Raw genomic sequence first — 16,225 nt, 5'->3', positions numbered from 1 at the left:
GATACTTTTTCTAAACTCTTAACACAGACTCACACCTACAAAACACAATTGGCCAAATGGATAATTTCCTTCTCAAAAACACATTTTGTTAAATACATACTAAATCTTCATTTCAAAATAGAACACATCTTTCTCTGCACACACCAACTTTACCAAAACACTGGAAATCTGACTCAAAATTAAATTATTCTGTCAAAGAATAACACTTGTTTTCACCTCAAAAGGTACATGCAGTCAATCAAAGTACACCAGGTTTCAAAATACTGGCTATTGTTGACATTACAAAAACTGCATAGACTTTTCAGTCTCAGTTTTACAGGTATTTGCATGCAGAACATGCAATTCACTGTTTTACACTAAATTTCTTGGTTAGGAACAGCATGTCCAAATGTACAGTAATGTTCACATTCAAGCATTCCAGTAAAAAGCTATTTTTTTCCTTTACTGTTTACTGCAGGAGGTACAGTAGAAACACGGTATGATAGAACAGAAAAGGTTTGACAGTATTGCTTACAGTAAACAAAATATCCATAAAACACATAAGAGCATTCTGAACAAAAAAACAACAACAGCAAAAAAAGGGGGGGGGGGGGGGTAAAATGAAAAAAATCTCTCACTGCTCCTCTCACTGCTCCTCTCACTGCTCCTGCTCCTCTCACTGCTCCTGCTCCTCTCACTGCTCCTGCTCTTCTCACTGCATCTCTCACTGCTCCTGCTCCTCTCACTGCATCTCTCACTGCATCTCTCACTGCTCCTGCTCCTCTCACTGCTCCTGCATCTCTCAATCTCTCACTTTCCCTCTCACTGCTCCTCTCACTGCTCATCTCACTGCATCTCTCACTGCTCCTGCTCCTCTCACTGCACCTCTCACTGCTCCTGCTCCTCTCACTGCTCCTCTCACTTTTCCTGCTCTTCTCACTGCACCTCTCACTGCTCCTGCTCCTCTCACTGCTCCTCTCACTGCTCCTCTCACTTTTCCTGCTCCTCTCACTGCACCTCTCACTGCTCCTGCTCCTCTCACTGCTCCTCTCACTGCTCCTCTCACTTTTCCTGCTCTTCTCACTGCATCTCTCACTGCTCCTGCACCTCTCACTGCTCCTGCTCCTCTCACTGCATCTCTCACTGCTCCTGCACCTCTCACTGCTCCTACTCCTCTCACTGCTCCTCTCACTGCATCTCTCACTGCTCCTGCTCCTCTCACTGCTCCTGCATCTCTCAATCTCTCACTGCTCCTCTCACTGCTCCTCTCACTGCTCATCTCACTGCATCTCTCACTGCTCCTGCTCTTCTCCCTGGGCCCCATGCTCTTACTCTTCCTCGTCCATACATTACAGTGTTTGTCTTTTCTGTTTCCAAAAATATCACTCTTCAAAGTCCTCCCTTTATTGTATAAGTGTCAATGTAATAGAAAAAAATAACCCCTGCCATTGAGTCTAAGCCAGATTGGAATCAGCTGTGGTTGGCCCAATTTACACAACATAAATCAGCTAAGATATATTGTTTTTGAACTGATATCATTGCAGAAGCAGAGGTTTTTATACTGTATCTAAGGTTTGGAACATTGTTTTTGATATTGTGGGATGTTGTGTGTTAACATTTGTAAATACTACCAAAACGATCCATAATTTTGTTGGGAGGTATAGCTTGTCTGTTCAGAAAATGTAAGCATTGTGGAAATGTGTTCAATGAATCCATATTGTGTGAAAACGACATGAAATGTGTGAATGGTATGGCCACAATAGACTGATGCTGTGCTAATTGTGTTTAGAGTTTTGAAAATGTGACAACTGCTTGGACAAATGCTTGTTAGCGACTGAAAAAAACTGTAATGTAAAGAAGAGACAGCTTGACCCCGACGTGATTTGAACACGCAACCTTCTGATCTAGAGTCAGACGCGCTACCGTTGCGCCACGAGGTCTTAAAAAACAGGTTATTGCTTCCTTTGCATGGCCGTTGACGCATTCACCACAAAAATGGAGCCTATTGTTTTCAATAACCTCGAGAGGTACGGATGTCTGATTTTCTTGGAAACTTTTCGTGCCTTACGCTTTTTCCATCCTTCGATAGCTCAGCTGGTAGAGCGAAGGACTGAAGATGAGTTGTTGGGTATCCTTAGGTCGCTGGTTCGATTGCGGCTACAAGGAGTGTGATTTTAAATTCAGATCAAATATTTTCACATTTCCTTTAGACTTCATATTGGCAGTTAAAAAAAGCCAATGGGTCAAGATCCAAATATATCACTTTACAGAGTGGAAGGAGTGTTTGTCATATTAGAGGCTTCTTTTTTACAAGCTTCAATAATTATGAAAACAAAGCTGGATGAAAACACTTGACGTTGGACTTCATACTTTTAATGTAAAGAAGAGATGGCTTGACCCCGACGTGATTTGAACATGCAACCTTCTGATCTGGAGTCAGACGCGCTACCATTGCGCCACGAAGTCTTAAAAAACAGGTTATTGCTTCCTTTGCATGGCTGTTGACGCATTCACCACAAAAAGGAGCCTATTTTTCCCAATAACCTCGAGAGGTACGGATGTCTGAATTTCTTGACACCTTCTGGTGCCTTATGCGTTACATCCTTTGATAGCTTAGCTGGTAGAGCGGAGGACTGTAGATGAGTTGTTGGGTATCCTTAGGTCGCTGGTTCGATTGCGGCTCCAAGGAGTGTGATTTTAAATTCAGAGCAAATATTTTCACATTTCCTATAGACCTCGTATTGGCAGTTAAAAAAGCCAATGGGTCAAGATCCAAATATATCACCTTACAGAGTGGAAAGAGCGTTTGTCATATTAGAGGCTTCTTTTTTACACGCTTCAATATTTATGAAAACACTTGAATTAGACTTCATACGTTTAATGTAAAGAAGAGATGGGTTGACCCCGACGTGATTTGAACACGCAACCTTCTGATCTGGAGTCAGACGCGCTACCGTTGCGCCACGAGGTCTTAAAAAACAGGTTATTGCTTCCTTTGCATGGCCGTTGACGCATTCACCACAAAAAGGAGCCTATTTTTCCCAATAACCTCGAGAGGTACGGACGTCTGAATTTCTTGACACCTTCTGGTGCCTTATGATGAAAACGCTTGACTTTGGACTTCATACTTTTAATGTAAAGAAGAGATGGCTTGACCCCAACGTGATTTGAACATGCAACCTTCTGATCTGGAGTCAGACGCGCTACCGTTGCGTCACAAGGACTTAAAAAGCAGGTTATTGCTTCCTTTGCCTGGCCGTTGATGCATTCACCCCAATAAGGAGCCTACTTTTCCCAATAACCTCAAGAGGTACGGATGTCTGATTTTCTTGGAAACTTTTCGTGCCTTACGATTTTTCCATCCTTCTATAGCTCAGCTGGTAGAGCGAAGGACTGAAGATGAGTTGTTGGGTATCCTTAGGTCGCTGGTTCGATTGAGGTTCCAAGGAGTGTGATTTTAAATTCAGAGCAAATATTTTCACATTTCCTTTAGACCTCGTATTGGCAGTTAAAAAAACCAATGGGTCAAGATCCAAATATATCACCTTACAGAGTGGAAGGAGCGTTTGTCATATTAGAGGCTTCTTTTTTACACGCTTCAATAATTATGAAAACACTTGACGTTGGACTTCATACTTTTAATGTAAAGAAGAGACAGCTTGACCCCGACGTGATTTGAACACGCAACCTTCTGATCTGGAGTCAGACGCGCTACCGTTGCGCCACGAGGTCTTAAAAAACAGGTTATTGCTTCCTTTACATGGCCGTTGACGCATTCACCACAAAAATGGAGCCTATTGTTTTCAATAACCTCGAGAGGTACTGATGTCTGATTTTCTTGGAAACTTTTCGTGCCTTACGCTTTTTCCATCCTTCGATAGCTCATCTGGTAGAGCGGAGGACTGTAGATGAGTTGTTGGGTATCCTTAGGTCGCTGGTTCAATTCGGCTCGAAGGAGTGTGATTTTAAATTCAGATCAAATATTTTCACATTTCCTTTAGACTTCATATTGGCAGTTAAAAAAAGCCAATGGGTCAAGATCCAAATATATCACTTTACAGAGTGGAAGGAGTGTTTGTCATATTAGAGGCTTCTTTTTTACATGCTTCAATATTTATGAAAACACTTGAATTGGACTTCATACGTTTAATGTAAAGAAGAGATGGGTTGACCCCGACGTGATTTGAACACGCAACCTTCTGATCTGGAGTCAGACGCGCTACCGTTGCGCCACGAGGTCTTAAAAAACAGGTTATTGCTTCCTTTGCATGGCTGTTGATGCATTCACCACAAAAAGGAGCCTATTTTTCCCAATAACCTCGAGAGGTACGGATGTCTGAATTTCTTGACACCTTCTGGTGCCTTAGGCGTTACATCCTTCGACAGCTCAGCTGGTAGAGCGGAGGACTGTAGATGAGTTGTTGGGTATCCTTAGGTCGCTGGTTCGATTGCGGCTCCAAGGAGTGTGATTTTAAATTCAGAGCAAATATTTTCACATTTCCTATAGACCTCGTATTGGCAGTTAAAAAAGCCAATGGGTCAAGATCCAAATATATCACCTTACAGAGTGGAAAGAGCGTTTGTCCTATTAGAGGCTTCTTTTTTACACGCTTCAATATTTATGAAAACACTTGAATTGGACTTCATACGTTCAATGTAAAGAAGAGATGGGTTGACCCCGACGTGATTTGAACACGCAACCTTCTGATCTGGAGTCAGACGCGCTACCGTTGCGCCACGAGGTCTTAAAAAACAGGTTATTGCTTTCTTTGCATGGCCGTTGACGCATTCACCACAAAAAGGAGCCTATTTTTCCCAATAACCTCGAGAGGTACGGACGTCTGAATTTCTTGACACCTTCTGGTGCCTTATGATGAAAACGCTTGACTTTGGACTTCATACTTTTAATGTAAAGAAGAGATGGCTTGTCCCCGACGTGATTTGAAAACCCAACCTTCTGATCTGGAGTAAGACGCGCTACCGTTGCGCCACAAGGTCTTAAAAAACAGGTTATTGCTTCCTTTCCATGGCCGTTGATGCATTCACCCCAATAAGGAGCCTATTTTTCCCAATAACCTCGAGAGGTACGTATGTCTGAATTTCTTGACACCATCTGGTGCCTTATGCGTTACATCCTTCGATAGCTCAGCTGGTAGAGCGGAGGACTGTAGATGAGTTGTTGGGTATCCTTAGGTCGCTGGTTCAATTCTGGCTCGAAGGAGTGTGATTTTAAGTTCAGATCAAATATTTTCACATTTCCTTTAGACTTCGTATTGGCAGTTAAAAAAAATTAAATGGGTCAAGATTCAAATATATCACTTTACAGAGTGGAAGGAGTGTTTGTCATATTAGAGGCTTCTTTTTTACAAGCTTCAATAATTATGAAAACAAAGCTGGATGAAAACACTTGACGTTGGACTTCATACTTTTAATGTAAAGAAGAGACGGCTTGACCCCGACGTGATTTGAACACACAACCTTCTGATCTGGAGTCAGACGCGCTACCGTTGCGCCACGAGGTCTTAAAAAACAGGTTATTGCTTCCTTTGCATGGCCGTTGACGCATTCACCACAAAAATGGAGCCTATTTTTCTCAATAACCTCGAGAGGTACGGATGTCTGATTTTCTTGGAAACTTTTCGTGCCTTACGCTTTTTCCATCCTTCGATAGCTCAGCTGGTAGAGCGGAGGACTGTAGATGAGTTGTTGGGTATCCTTAGGTCGCTGGTTCAATTCCGGCTCGAAGGAGTGTGATTTTAAATTCAGATCAAATATTTTCACATTTCCTTTAGACTTCATATTGGCAGTTAAAAAAAGCCAATGGGTCAAGATCCAAATATATCACTTTACAGAGTGGAAGGAGTGTTTGTCATATTGGAGGCTTCTTTTTTACAAGCTTCAATAATTATGAAAACAAAGCTGGATGAAAACACTTGACGTTGGACTTCATACTTTTAATGTAAAGAAGAGACGGCTTGACCCCGACGTGATTTGAACACGCAACCTTCTGATCTGGAGTCAGACGCGTTACCATTGCGCCACGAGGTCTTAAAAAACAGGTTATTGCTTCCTTTGCATCGCCGTTGACGCATTCACCACAAAAATGGAGCCTATTTTTCTCAATAACCTCGAGAGGTACGGATGTCTGATTTTCTTGGAAACTTTTCGTGCCTTATGCTTTTTCCGTCCTTCGATAGCTCAGCTGGTAGAGCGGAGGACTGTAGATGAGTTGTTGGGAATCCTTAGGTCGCTGGTTCAATTCCGGCTCGAAGGAGTGTGATTTTAAATTCAGATCAAATATTTTCGAATTTCCTTTAGACTTCGTATTGGCAGTTAAAAAAAGCCAATGGGTCAAGATCCAAATATATCACTTTACAGAGTGGAAGGAGTGTTTGTCATGTTAGAGGCTTCTTTTTTACAAGCTTCAATAATTATGAAAACAAAGCTGGATGAAAACACTTGACGTTGGACTTCATACTTTTAATGTAAAGAAGAGATGGCTTGACCCCAACGTGATTTGAACACGCAACCTTCTGATCTGGAGTCAGACGCGCTACCGTTGCGTCCCAAGGACTTAAAAAGCAGGTTATTGCTTCCTTTGCCTGGCCGTTGATGCATTCACCCCAATAAGGAGCCTACTTTTCCCAATAACCTCAAGAGGTACGGATGTCTGATTTTCTTAAAAACTTTTCGTGCCTTACGATTTTTCCATCCTTCTATAGCTCAGCTGGTAGAGCGAAGGACTGAAGATGAGTTGTTGGGTATCCTTAGGTCGCTGGTTCGATTGCGGCTCCAAGGAGTGTGATTTTAAATTCAGAGCAAATATTTTCACATTTCCTATAGACCTCGTATTGGCAGTTAAAAAAGCCAATGGGTCAAGATCCAAATATATCACCTTACAGAGTGGAAAGAGCGTTTGTCATATTAGAGGCTTCTTTTTTACACGCTTCAATATTTATGAAAACACTTGAATTGGACTTCATACGTTTAATGTAAAGAAGAGATGGGTTGACCCCGACGTGATTTGAACACGCAACCTTCTGATCTGGAGTCAGACGCGCTACCGTTGCGCCACGAGGTCTTAAAAAACAGGTTATTGCTTCCTTTGCATGGCCGTTGACGCATTCACCACAAAAAGGAGCCTATTTTTCCCAATAACCTCGAGAGGTACGGACGTCTGAATTTCTTGACACCTTCTGGTGCCTTATGATGAAAACGCTTGACTTTGGACTTCATACTTTTAATGTAAAGAAGAGATGGCTTGACCCCAACGTGATTTGAACATGCAACCTTCTGATCTGGAGTCAGACGCGCTACCGTTGCGTCACAAGGACTTAAAAAGCAGGTTATTGCTTCCTTTGCCTGGCCGTTGATGCATTCACCCCAATAAGGAGCCTACTTTTCCCAATAACCTCAAGAGGTACGGATGTCTGATTTTCTTGGAAACTTTTCGTGCCTTACGATTTTTCCATCCTTCTATAGCTCAGCTGGTAGAGCGAAGGACTGAAGATGAGTTGTTGGGTATCCTTAGGTCGCTGGTTCGATTGAGGCTCCAAGGAGTGTGATTTTAAATTCAGAGCAAATATTTTCACATTTCCTTTAGACCTCGTATTGGCAGTTAAAAAAACCAATGGGTCAAGATCCAAATATATCACCTTACAGAGTGGAAGGAGCGTTTGTCATATTAGAGGCTTCTTTTTTACACGCTTCAATAATTATGAAAACACTTGACGTTGGACTTCATACTTTTAATGTAAAGAAGAGACAGCTTGACCCCGACGTGATTTGAACACGCAACCTTCTGATCTGGAGTCAGACGCGCTACCGTTGCGCCACGAGGTCTTAAAAAACAGGTTATTGCTTCCTTTACATGGCCGTTGACGCATTCACCACAAAAATGGAGCCTATTGTTTTCAATAACCTCGAGAGGTACTGATGTCTGATTTTCTTGGAAACTTTTCGTGCCTTACGCTTTTTCCATCCTTCGATAGCTCATCTGGTAGAGCGGAGGACTGTAGATGAGTTGTTGGGTATCCTTAGGTCGCTGGTTCAATTCGGCTCGAAGGAGTGTGATTTTAAATTCAGATCAAATATTTTCACATTTCCTTTAGACTTCATATTGGCAGTTAAAAAAAGCCAATGGGTCAAGATCCAAATATATCACTTTACAGAGTGGAAGGAGTGTTTGTCATATTAGAGGCTTCTTTTTTACATGCTTCAATATTTATGAAAACACTTGAATTGGACTTCATACGTTTAATGTAAAGAAGAGATGGGTTGACCCCGACGTGATTTGAACACGCAACCTTCTGATCTGGAGTCAGACGCGCTACCGTTGCGCCACGAGGTCTTAAAAAACAGGTTATTGCTTCCTTTGCATGGCTGTTGATGCATTCACCACAAAAAGGAGCCTATTTTTCCCAATAACCTCGAGAGGTACGGATGTCTGAATTTCTTGACACCTTCTGGTGCCTTATGCGTTACATCCTTCGACAGCTCAGCTGGTAGAGCGGAGGACTGTAGATGAGTTGTTGGGTATCCTTAGGTCGCTGGTTCGATTGCGGCTCCAAGGAGTGTGATTTTAAATTCAGAGCAAATATTTTCACATTTCCTATAGACCTCGTATTGGCAGTTAAAAAAGCCAATGGGTCAAGATCCAAATATATCACCTTACAGAGTGGAAAGAGCGTTTGTCATATTAGAGGCTTCTTTTTTACATGCTTCAATATTCATGAAAACACTTGAATTGGACTTCATACGTTTAATGTAAAGAAGAGATGGGTTGACCCCGACGTGATTTGAACACGCAACCTTCTGATCTGGAGTCAGACGCGCTACCGTTGCGCCACGAGGTCTTAAAAAACAGGTTATTGCTTCCTTTGCATGGCCGTTGACGCATTCACCACAAAAAGGAGCCTATTTTTCCCAATAACCTCGAGAGGTACGGACGTCTGAATTTCTTGACACCTTCTGGTGCCTTATGATGAAAACGCTTGACTTTGGACTTCATACTTTTAATGTAAAGAAGAGATGGCTTGTCCCCGACGTGATTTGAAAACGCAACCTTCTGATCTGGAGTAAGACGCGCTACCGTTGCGCCACAAGGTCTTAAAAACAGGTTATTGCTTCCTTTCCATGGCCGTTGATGCATTCACCCCAATAAGGAGCCTATTTTTCCCAATAACCTCGAGAGGTACGTATGTCTGAATTTCTTGACACCATCTGGTGCCTTATGCGTTACATCCTTCGATAGCTCAGCTGGTAGAGCGGAGGACTGTAGATGAGTTGTTGGGTATCCTCAGGTCGCTGGTTCAATTCCGGCTCGAAGGAGTGTGATTTTAAATTCAGATCAAATATTTTCGAATTTCCTTTAGACTTCGTATTGGCAGTTAAAAAAAGCCAATGGGTCAAGATCCAAATATATCACTTTACAGAGTGGAAGGAGTGTTTGTCATGTTAGAGGCTTCTTTTTTACAAGCTTCAATAATTATGAAAACAAAGCTGGATGAAAACACTTGACGTTGGACTTCATACTTTTAATGTAAAGAAGAGACGGCTTGACCCCGACGTGATTTGAACACGCAACCTTCTGATCTGGAGTCAGACGCGCTACCATTGCTCCACGAAGTCTTAAAAAACAGGTTATTGCTTCCTTTGCATGGCTGTTGATGCATTCACCACAAAAAGGAGCCTATTTTTCCCAATAACCTCGAGAGGTACGGATGTCTGAATTTCTTGACACCTTCTGGTGCCTTATGCGTTACATCCTTCGACAGCTCAGCTGGTAGAGCGGAGGACTGTAGATGAGTTGTTGGGTATCCTTAGGTCGCTGGTTCGATTGCGGCTCCAAGGAGTGTGATTTTAAATTCAGAGCAAATATTTTCACATTTCCTATAGACCTCGTATTGGCAGTTAAAAAAGCCAATCGGTCAAGATCCAAATATATCACCTTACAGAGTGGAAAGAGCGTTTGTCATATTAGAGGCTTCTTTTTTACATGCTTCAATATTTATGAAAACACTTGAATTGGACTTCATACGTTTAATGTAAAGAAGAGATGGGTTGACCCCGACGTGATTTGAACACGCAACCTTCTGATCTGGAGTCAGACGCGCTACCGTTGCGCCACGAGGTCTTAAAAAACAGGTTATTGCTTCCTTTGCATGGCCGTTGACGCATTCACCACAAAAAGGAGCCTATTTTTCCCAATAACCTCGAGAGGTACGGACGTCTGAATTTCTTGACACCTTCTGGTACCTTATGATGAAAACGCTTGACTTTGGACTTCATACTTTTAATGTAAAGAAGAGATGGCTTGTCCCCGACGTGATTTGAAAACGCAACCTTCTGATCTGGAGTAAGACGCGCTACCGTTGCGCCACAAGGTCTTAAAAAACAGGTTATTGCTTCCTTTCCATGGCCGTTGATGCATTCACCCCAATAAGGAGCCTATTTTTCCCAATAACCTCGAGAGGTACGTATGTCTGAATTTCTTGACACCATCTGGTGCCTTATGCGTTACATCCTTCGATAGCTCAGCTGGTAGAGCGGAGGACTGTAGATGAGTTGTTGGGTATCCTCAGGTCGCTGGTTCAATTCTGGCTCGAAGGAGTGTGATTTTAAATTCAGATCAAATATTTTCGAATTTCCTTTAGACTTCGTATTGGCAGTTAAAAAAAGCCAATGGGTCAAGATCCAAATATATCACTTTACAGAGTGGAAGGAGTGTTTGTCATGTTAGAGGCTTCTTTTTTACAAGCTTCAATAATTATGAAAACAAAGCTGGATGAAAACACTTGACGTTGGACTTCATACTTTTAATGTAAAGAAGAGATGGCTTGACCCCAACGTGATTTGAACACGCAACCTTCTGATCTGGAGTCAGACGCGCTACCGTTGCGTCACAAGGACTTAAAAAGCAGGTTATTGCTTCCTTTGCCTGGCCGTTGATGCATTCACCCCAATAAGGAGCCTACTTTTCCCAATAACCTCAAGAGGTACGGATGTCTGATTTTCTTGGAAACTTTTCGTGCCTTACGATTTTTCCATCCTTCTATAGCTCAGCTGGTAGAGCGAAGGACTGAAGATGAGTTGTTGGGTATCCTTAGGTCGCTGGTTCGATTGCGGCTACAAGGAGTGTGATTTTAAATTCAGAGCAAATATTTTCACATTTCCTTTAGACCTCGTATTGGCAGTTAAAAAAACCAATGGGTCAAGATCCAAATATATCACCTTACAGAGTGGAAGGAGCGTTTGTCATATTAGAGGCTTCTTTTTTACACGCTTCAATAATTATGAAAACACTTGACGTTGGACTTCATACTTTTAATGTAAAGAAGAGACAGCTTGACCCCGACGTGATTTGAACACGCAACCTTCTGATCTGGAGTCAGACGCGCTACCGTTGCGCTAGGAGGTCTTAAAAAACAGCTTATTGCTTCCTTTGCATGGCCGTTGACGCATTCACCACAAAAATGGAGCCTATTGTTTTCAATAACCTCGAGAGGTACGGATGTCTGATTTTCTTGGAAACTTTTCGTGCCTTACGCTTTTTCCATCCTTCGATAGCTCAGCTGGTAGAGCGGAGGACTGTAGATGAGTTGTTGGGTATCCTTAGGTCGCTGGTTCAATTCCGGCTCGAAGGAGTGTGATTTTAAATTCAGATCAAATATTTTCACATTTCCTTTAGACTTCATATTGGCAGTTAAAAAAAGCCAATGGGTCAAGATCCAAATATATCACTTTACAGAGTGGAAGGAGTGTTTGTCATATTAGAGGCTTCTTTTTTACAAGCTTCAATAATTATGAAAACAAAGCTGGATGAAAACACTTGACGTTGGACTTCATACTTTTAATGTAAAGAAGAGATGGCTTGACCCCGACGTGATTTGAACACGGAACCTTCTGATCTGGAGTCAGACGCGCTACCATTGCGCCACGAAGTCTTAAAAAACAGGTTATTGCTTCCTTTGCATGCCTGTTGACGCATTCACCACAAAAAGGACCCTACTTTTCCCAATAACCTCGAGAGGTACGGATGTCTGAATTTCTTGACACCTTCTGGTGCCTTATGCGTTACATCCTTCGATAGCTCAGCTGGTAGAGCGGAGGACTGTAGATGAGTTGTTGGGTATCCTTAGGTCGCTGGTTCGATTGCGGCTCCAAGGAGTGTGATTTTAAATTCAGAGCAAATATTTTCACATTTCCTATAGACCTCGTATTGGCAGTTAAAAAAGCCAATGGGTCAAGATCCAAATATATCACCTTACAGAGTGGAAAGAGCGTTTGTCATATTAGAGGCTTCTTTTTTACACGCTTCAATATTTATGAAAACACTTGAATTGGACTTCATACGTTTAATGTAAAGAAGAGATGGGTTGACCCCGACGTGATTTGAACACGCAACCTTCTGATCTGGAGTCAGACGCGCTACCGTTGCGCCACGAGGTCTTAAAAACAGGTTATTGCTTCCTTTGCATGGCCGTTGACGCATTCACCACAAAAAGGAGCCTATTTTTCCCAATAACCTCGAGAGGTACGGACGTCTGAATTTCTTGACACCTTCTGGTGCCTTATGATGAAAACACTTGACTTTGGACTTCATACTTTTAATGTAAAGAAGAGATGGCTTGTCCCCGACGTGATTTGAAAACCCAACCTTCTGATCTGGAGTAAGACGCGCTACCGTTGCGCCACAAGGTCTTAAAAAAACAGGTTATTGCTTCCTTTCCATGGCCGTTGATGCATTCACCCCAATAAGGAGCCTATTTTTCCCAATAACCTCGAGAGGTACGTATGTCTGAATTTCTTGACACCATCTGGTGCCTTATGCGTTACATCCTTCGATAGCTCAGCTGGTAGAGCGGAGGACTGTAGATGAGTTGTTGGGTATCCTCAGGTCGCTGGTTCAATTCTGGCTCGAAGGAGTGTGATTTTAAATTCAGATCAAATATTTTCGAATTTCCTTTAGACTTCGTATTGGCAGTTAAAAAAAGCCAATGGGTCAAGATCCAAATATATCACTTTACAGAGTGGAAGGAGTGTTTGTCATGTTAGAGGCTTCTTTTTACAAGCTTCAATAATTATGAAAACAAAGCTGGATGAAAACACTTGACGTTGGACTTCATACTTTTAATGTAAAGAAGAGATGGCTTGACCCCAACGTGATTTGAACACGCAACCTCCTGATCTGGAGTCAGACGCGCTACCGTTGCGTCACAAGGACTTAAAAAGCAGGTTATTGCTTCCTTTGCCTGGCCGTTGATGCATTCACCCCAATAAGGAGCCTACTTTTCCCAATAACCTCAAGAGGTACGGATGTCTGATTTTCTTGGAAACTTTTCGTGCCTTACGATTTTTCCATCCTTCTATAGCTCAGCTGGTAGAGCGAAGGACTGAAGATGAGTTGTTGGGTATCCTTAGGTCGCTGGTTCGATTGCGGCAACAAGGAGTGTGATTTTAAATTCAGAGCAAATATTTTCACATTTCCTTTAGACCTCGTATTGGCAGTTAAAAAAACCAATGGGTCAAGATCCAAATATATCACCTTACAGAGTGGAAGGAGCGTTTGTCATATTAGAGGCTTCTTTTTTACACGCTTCAATAATTATGAAAACACTTGACGTTGGACTTCATACTTTTAATGTAAAGAAGAGACAGCTTGACCCGACGTGATTTGAACACGCAACCTTCTGATCTGGAGTCAAACGCGCTACCGTTGCGCCAGGAGGTCTTAAAAAACAGCTTATTGCTTCCTTTGCATGGCCGTTGACGCATTCACCACAAAAATGGAGCCTATTGTTTTCAATAACCTCGAGAGGTACGGATGTCTGATTTTCTTGGAAACTTTTTCGTGCCTTACGCTTTTTCCATCCTTCGATAGCTCAGCTGGTAGAGCGGAGGACTGTAGATGAGTTGTTGGGTATCCTTAGGTCGCTGGTTCAATTCCGGCTCGAAGGAGTGTGATTTTAAATTCAGATCAAATATTTTCACATTTCCTTTAGACTTCATATTGGCAGTTAAAAAAGCCAATGGGTCAAGATCCAAATATATCACTTTACAGAGTGGAAGGAGTGTTTGTCATATTAGAGGCTTCTTTTTACAAGCTTCAATAATTATGAAAACAAAGCTGGATGAAAACACTTGACGTTGGACTTCATACTTTTAATGTAAAGAAGAGATGGCTTGACCCCGACGTGATTTGAACACGGAACCTTCTGATCTGGAGTCAGACGCGCTACCAATTGCGCCACGAGTCTTAAAAAACAGGTTATTGCTTCCTTTGCATGCCTGTTGACGCATTCACCACAAAAAGGACCCTACTTTTCCCAATAACCATCGAGAGGTTACGGATGTCTGAATTTCTTGACACCTTCTGGTGCCTTATGCGTTACATCCTTCGATAGCTCAGCTGGTAAGAGCGGAGGACTGTAGATGAGTTGTTGGGTATCCTTAGGTCGCTGGTTCGATTGCGGCTCCAAGGAGTGTGATTTTAAATTCAGAGCAAATATTTTCACATTTCCTATAGACCCTCGTATTGGCAGTTAAAAAAGCCAATGGGTCAGATCCAAAATATATCACCTTACAGAGTGGAAAGAGCGTTTGTCATATTAGAGGCTTCTTTTTTACACGCTTCAATATTTATGAAAACACTTGAATTGGACTTCATACGTTTATGTAAAGAAGAGATGGGTTGACCCCGACGTGATTTGAACACGCACCTTCTGATCTGGAGTCAGACGCGCTATCCATTGCGCCACGAGGTCTTAAAAAACAGGTTATTGCTTCCTTTGCATGGCCGTTGACGCATTCACCACAAAAAGGAGCCTATTTTTCCCAATAACCTCGAGAGGTACGGACGTCTGAATTTCTTGACACCTTCTGGTGCCTTATGATGAAAACGCTTGACTTTGGACTTCATACTTTTAATGTAAAGAAGAGATGGCTTGTCCCCGACGTGATTTGAAAACCCAACCTTCTGATCTGGAGTAAGACGCGCTACCGTTGCGCCACAAGGTCTTAAAAAACAGGTTATTGCTTCCTTTCCATGGCCGTTGATGCATTCACCCCAATAAGGAGCCTATTTTTCCCAATAACCTCGAGAGGTACGTATGTCTGAATTTCTTGACACCATCTGGTGCCTTATGCGTTACATCCTTCGATAGCTCAGCTGGTAGAGCGGAGGACTGTAGATGAGTTGTTGGGTATCCTTAGGTCGCTGGTTCAATTCCGGCTCGAAGGAGTGTGATTTTAAGTTCAGATCAAATATTTTCACATTTCCTTTAGACTTCATATTGGCAGTTAAAAAAAGCCAATGGGTCAAGATCCAAATATATCACTTTACAGAGTGGAAGGAGTGTTTGTCATATTAGAGGCTTCTTTTTTACAAGCTTCAATAATTATGAAAACAAAGCTGGATGAAAACACTTGACGTTGGACTTCATACTTTTAATGTAAAGAAGAGACGGCTTGACCCCGACGTGATTTGAACACGCAACCTTCTGATCTGGAGTCAGACGCGCTACCGTTGCGCCACGAGGTCTTAAAAAACAGGTTATTGCTTCCTTTGCATGGCCGTTGACGCATTCACCACAAAAATGGAGCCTATTTTTCTCAATAACCTCGAGAGGTACGGATGTCTGATTTTCTTGGAAACTTTCGTGCCTTATGCTTTTCCATCCTTCGATAGCTCAGCTGGTAGAGCGGAGGACTGTAGATGAGTTGTTGGGTATCCTTAGGTCGCTGGTTCAATTCCGGCTCGAAGGAGTGTGATTTTAAATTCAGATCAAATATTTTCACATTTCCTTTAGACTTCGTATTGGCAGTTAAAAAAAGCCAATGGGTCAAGATCCAAATATATCACTTACAGAGTGGAAGAGTGTTTGTCATATTAGAGGCTTCTTTTTTACACGCTTCAATATTTATGAAAACACTTGAATTGGACTTCATACGTTTAATGTAAAGAAGAGATGGGTTGACCCCGACGTGATTTGAACACGCAACCTTCTGATCTGGAGTCAGACGCGCTACCGTTGCGCCACGAGGTCTTAAAAAACAGGTTATTGCTTCCTTTGCATGGCCGTTGACGCATTCACCACAAAAAGGAGCCTATTTTTCCCAATAACCTCGAGAGGTACGGACGTCTGAATTTCTTGACACCTTCTGGTGCCTTATGATGAAAACGCTTGACTTTGGACTTCATACTTTTAATGTAAAGAAGAGATGGCTTGTCCCCGACGTGATTTGA

The 16,225-nt window shown here is 42.3% G+C and overlaps 26 non-coding genes across 26 annotated transcripts; 9 read left to right on the top strand and 17 right to left on the bottom strand.

Moving 5' to 3' along the window:
* Nucleotides 1-2,373: 2,373 nt before the first annotated feature.
* On the bottom strand, nt 2,374-2,445 carry trnaw-cca (transfer RNA tryptophan (anticodon CCA)). The gene has a single exon. It is a non-coding gene; the product is annotated as a tRNA-Trp (tRNA).
* Nucleotides 2,446-2,878: 433 nt separating this feature from the next.
* On the bottom strand, nt 2,879-2,950 carry trnaw-cca (transfer RNA tryptophan (anticodon CCA)). The gene has a single exon. It is a non-coding gene; the product is annotated as a tRNA-Trp (tRNA).
* Nucleotides 2,951-3,639: 689 nt separating this feature from the next.
* On the bottom strand, nt 3,640-3,711 carry trnaw-cca (transfer RNA tryptophan (anticodon CCA)). Its single transcript has one exon. It is a non-coding gene; the product is annotated as a tRNA-Trp (tRNA).
* Nucleotides 3,712-4,147: 436 nt separating this feature from the next.
* trnaw-cca (transfer RNA tryptophan (anticodon CCA)) lies at nt 4,148-4,219 on the bottom strand. The gene has a single exon. It is a non-coding gene; the product is annotated as a tRNA-Trp (tRNA).
* Nucleotides 4,220-4,652: 433 nt separating this feature from the next.
* trnaw-cca (transfer RNA tryptophan (anticodon CCA)) lies at nt 4,653-4,724 on the bottom strand. Its single transcript has one exon. It is a non-coding gene; the product is annotated as a tRNA-Trp (tRNA).
* A 389-nt stretch (nt 4,725-5,113) lies between these two features.
* trnay-gua (transfer RNA tyrosine (anticodon GUA)) lies at nt 5,114-5,200 on the top strand. The gene is given in 2 exon segments: nt 5,114-5,150; nt 5,165-5,200. It is a non-coding gene; the product is annotated as a tRNA-Tyr (tRNA).
* A 229-nt stretch (nt 5,201-5,429) lies between these two features.
* On the bottom strand, nt 5,430-5,501 carry trnaw-cca (transfer RNA tryptophan (anticodon CCA)). Its single transcript has one exon. It is a non-coding gene; the product is annotated as a tRNA-Trp (tRNA).
* A 139-nt stretch (nt 5,502-5,640) lies between these two features.
* trnay-gua (transfer RNA tyrosine (anticodon GUA)) lies at nt 5,641-5,727 on the top strand. The gene is given in 2 exon segments: nt 5,641-5,677; nt 5,692-5,727. It is a non-coding gene; the product is annotated as a tRNA-Tyr (tRNA).
* Nucleotides 5,728-5,955: 228 nt separating this feature from the next.
* trnaw-cca (transfer RNA tryptophan (anticodon CCA)) lies at nt 5,956-6,027 on the bottom strand. The gene has a single exon. It is a non-coding gene; the product is annotated as a tRNA-Trp (tRNA).
* A 139-nt stretch (nt 6,028-6,166) lies between these two features.
* trnay-gua (transfer RNA tyrosine (anticodon GUA)) lies at nt 6,167-6,253 on the top strand. Its single transcript is given in 2 exon segments — nt 6,167-6,203; nt 6,218-6,253. It is a non-coding gene; the product is annotated as a tRNA-Tyr (tRNA).
* A 735-nt stretch (nt 6,254-6,988) lies between these two features.
* On the bottom strand, nt 6,989-7,060 carry trnaw-cca (transfer RNA tryptophan (anticodon CCA)). The gene has a single exon. It is a non-coding gene; the product is annotated as a tRNA-Trp (tRNA).
* A 689-nt stretch (nt 7,061-7,749) lies between these two features.
* Nucleotides 7,750-7,821, bottom strand: trnaw-cca (transfer RNA tryptophan (anticodon CCA)). The gene has a single exon. It is a non-coding gene; the product is annotated as a tRNA-Trp (tRNA).
* A 436-nt stretch (nt 7,822-8,257) lies between these two features.
* On the bottom strand, nt 8,258-8,329 carry trnaw-cca (transfer RNA tryptophan (anticodon CCA)). The gene has a single exon. It is a non-coding gene; the product is annotated as a tRNA-Trp (tRNA).
* A 433-nt stretch (nt 8,330-8,762) lies between these two features.
* trnaw-cca (transfer RNA tryptophan (anticodon CCA)) lies at nt 8,763-8,834 on the bottom strand. The gene has a single exon. It is a non-coding gene; the product is annotated as a tRNA-Trp (tRNA).
* Nucleotides 8,835-9,222: 388 nt separating this feature from the next.
* Nucleotides 9,223-9,309, top strand: trnay-gua (transfer RNA tyrosine (anticodon GUA)). The gene is given in 2 exon segments: nt 9,223-9,259; nt 9,274-9,309. It is a non-coding gene; the product is annotated as a tRNA-Tyr (tRNA).
* A 733-nt stretch (nt 9,310-10,042) lies between these two features.
* trnaw-cca (transfer RNA tryptophan (anticodon CCA)) lies at nt 10,043-10,114 on the bottom strand. The gene has a single exon. It is a non-coding gene; the product is annotated as a tRNA-Trp (tRNA).
* Nucleotides 10,115-11,028: 914 nt separating this feature from the next.
* On the top strand, nt 11,029-11,115 carry trnaf-gaa (transfer RNA phenylalanine (anticodon GAA)). The gene is given in 2 exon segments: nt 11,029-11,065; nt 11,080-11,115. It is a non-coding gene; the product is annotated as a tRNA-Phe (tRNA).
* Nucleotides 11,116-11,537: 422 nt separating this feature from the next.
* On the top strand, nt 11,538-11,624 carry trnay-gua (transfer RNA tyrosine (anticodon GUA)). Its single transcript is given in 2 exon segments — nt 11,538-11,574; nt 11,589-11,624. It is a non-coding gene; the product is annotated as a tRNA-Tyr (tRNA).
* A 228-nt stretch (nt 11,625-11,852) lies between these two features.
* trnaw-cca (transfer RNA tryptophan (anticodon CCA)) lies at nt 11,853-11,924 on the bottom strand. The gene has a single exon. It is a non-coding gene; the product is annotated as a tRNA-Trp (tRNA).
* A 433-nt stretch (nt 11,925-12,357) lies between these two features.
* On the bottom strand, nt 12,358-12,429 carry trnaw-cca (transfer RNA tryptophan (anticodon CCA)). The gene has a single exon. It is a non-coding gene; the product is annotated as a tRNA-Trp (tRNA).
* Nucleotides 12,430-13,851: 1,422 nt separating this feature from the next.
* Nucleotides 13,852-13,938, top strand: trnay-gua (transfer RNA tyrosine (anticodon GUA)). Its single transcript is given in 2 exon segments — nt 13,852-13,888; nt 13,903-13,938. It is a non-coding gene; the product is annotated as a tRNA-Tyr (tRNA).
* A 734-nt stretch (nt 13,939-14,672) lies between these two features.
* trnaw-cca (transfer RNA tryptophan (anticodon CCA)) lies at nt 14,673-14,744 on the bottom strand. Its single transcript has one exon. It is a non-coding gene; the product is annotated as a tRNA-Trp (tRNA).
* Nucleotides 14,745-15,133: 389 nt separating this feature from the next.
* On the top strand, nt 15,134-15,220 carry trnay-gua (transfer RNA tyrosine (anticodon GUA)). The gene is given in 2 exon segments: nt 15,134-15,170; nt 15,185-15,220. It is a non-coding gene; the product is annotated as a tRNA-Tyr (tRNA).
* A 228-nt stretch (nt 15,221-15,448) lies between these two features.
* Nucleotides 15,449-15,520, bottom strand: trnaw-cca (transfer RNA tryptophan (anticodon CCA)). The gene has a single exon. It is a non-coding gene; the product is annotated as a tRNA-Trp (tRNA).
* Nucleotides 15,521-15,657: 137 nt separating this feature from the next.
* trnay-gua (transfer RNA tyrosine (anticodon GUA)) lies at nt 15,658-15,744 on the top strand. Its single transcript is given in 2 exon segments — nt 15,658-15,694; nt 15,709-15,744. It is a non-coding gene; the product is annotated as a tRNA-Tyr (tRNA).
* Nucleotides 15,745-15,953: 209 nt separating this feature from the next.
* Nucleotides 15,954-16,025, bottom strand: trnaw-cca (transfer RNA tryptophan (anticodon CCA)). The gene has a single exon. It is a non-coding gene; the product is annotated as a tRNA-Trp (tRNA).
* Between the last annotated feature and the right edge of the window lie 200 nt (nt 16,026-16,225).

This window comes from Carassius auratus, unplaced genomic scaffold (genome assembly GCF_003368295.1).
Source record: "Carassius auratus strain Wakin unplaced genomic scaffold, ASM336829v1 scaf_tig00026949, whole genome shotgun sequence".
Classification (NCBI taxonomy): Eukaryota; Metazoa; Chordata; class Actinopteri; order Cypriniformes; family Cyprinidae; genus Carassius; species Carassius auratus.
Note: the sequence above shows the minus strand (reverse complement) of the source record. Positions and strands in the feature narration are given on the sequence as shown.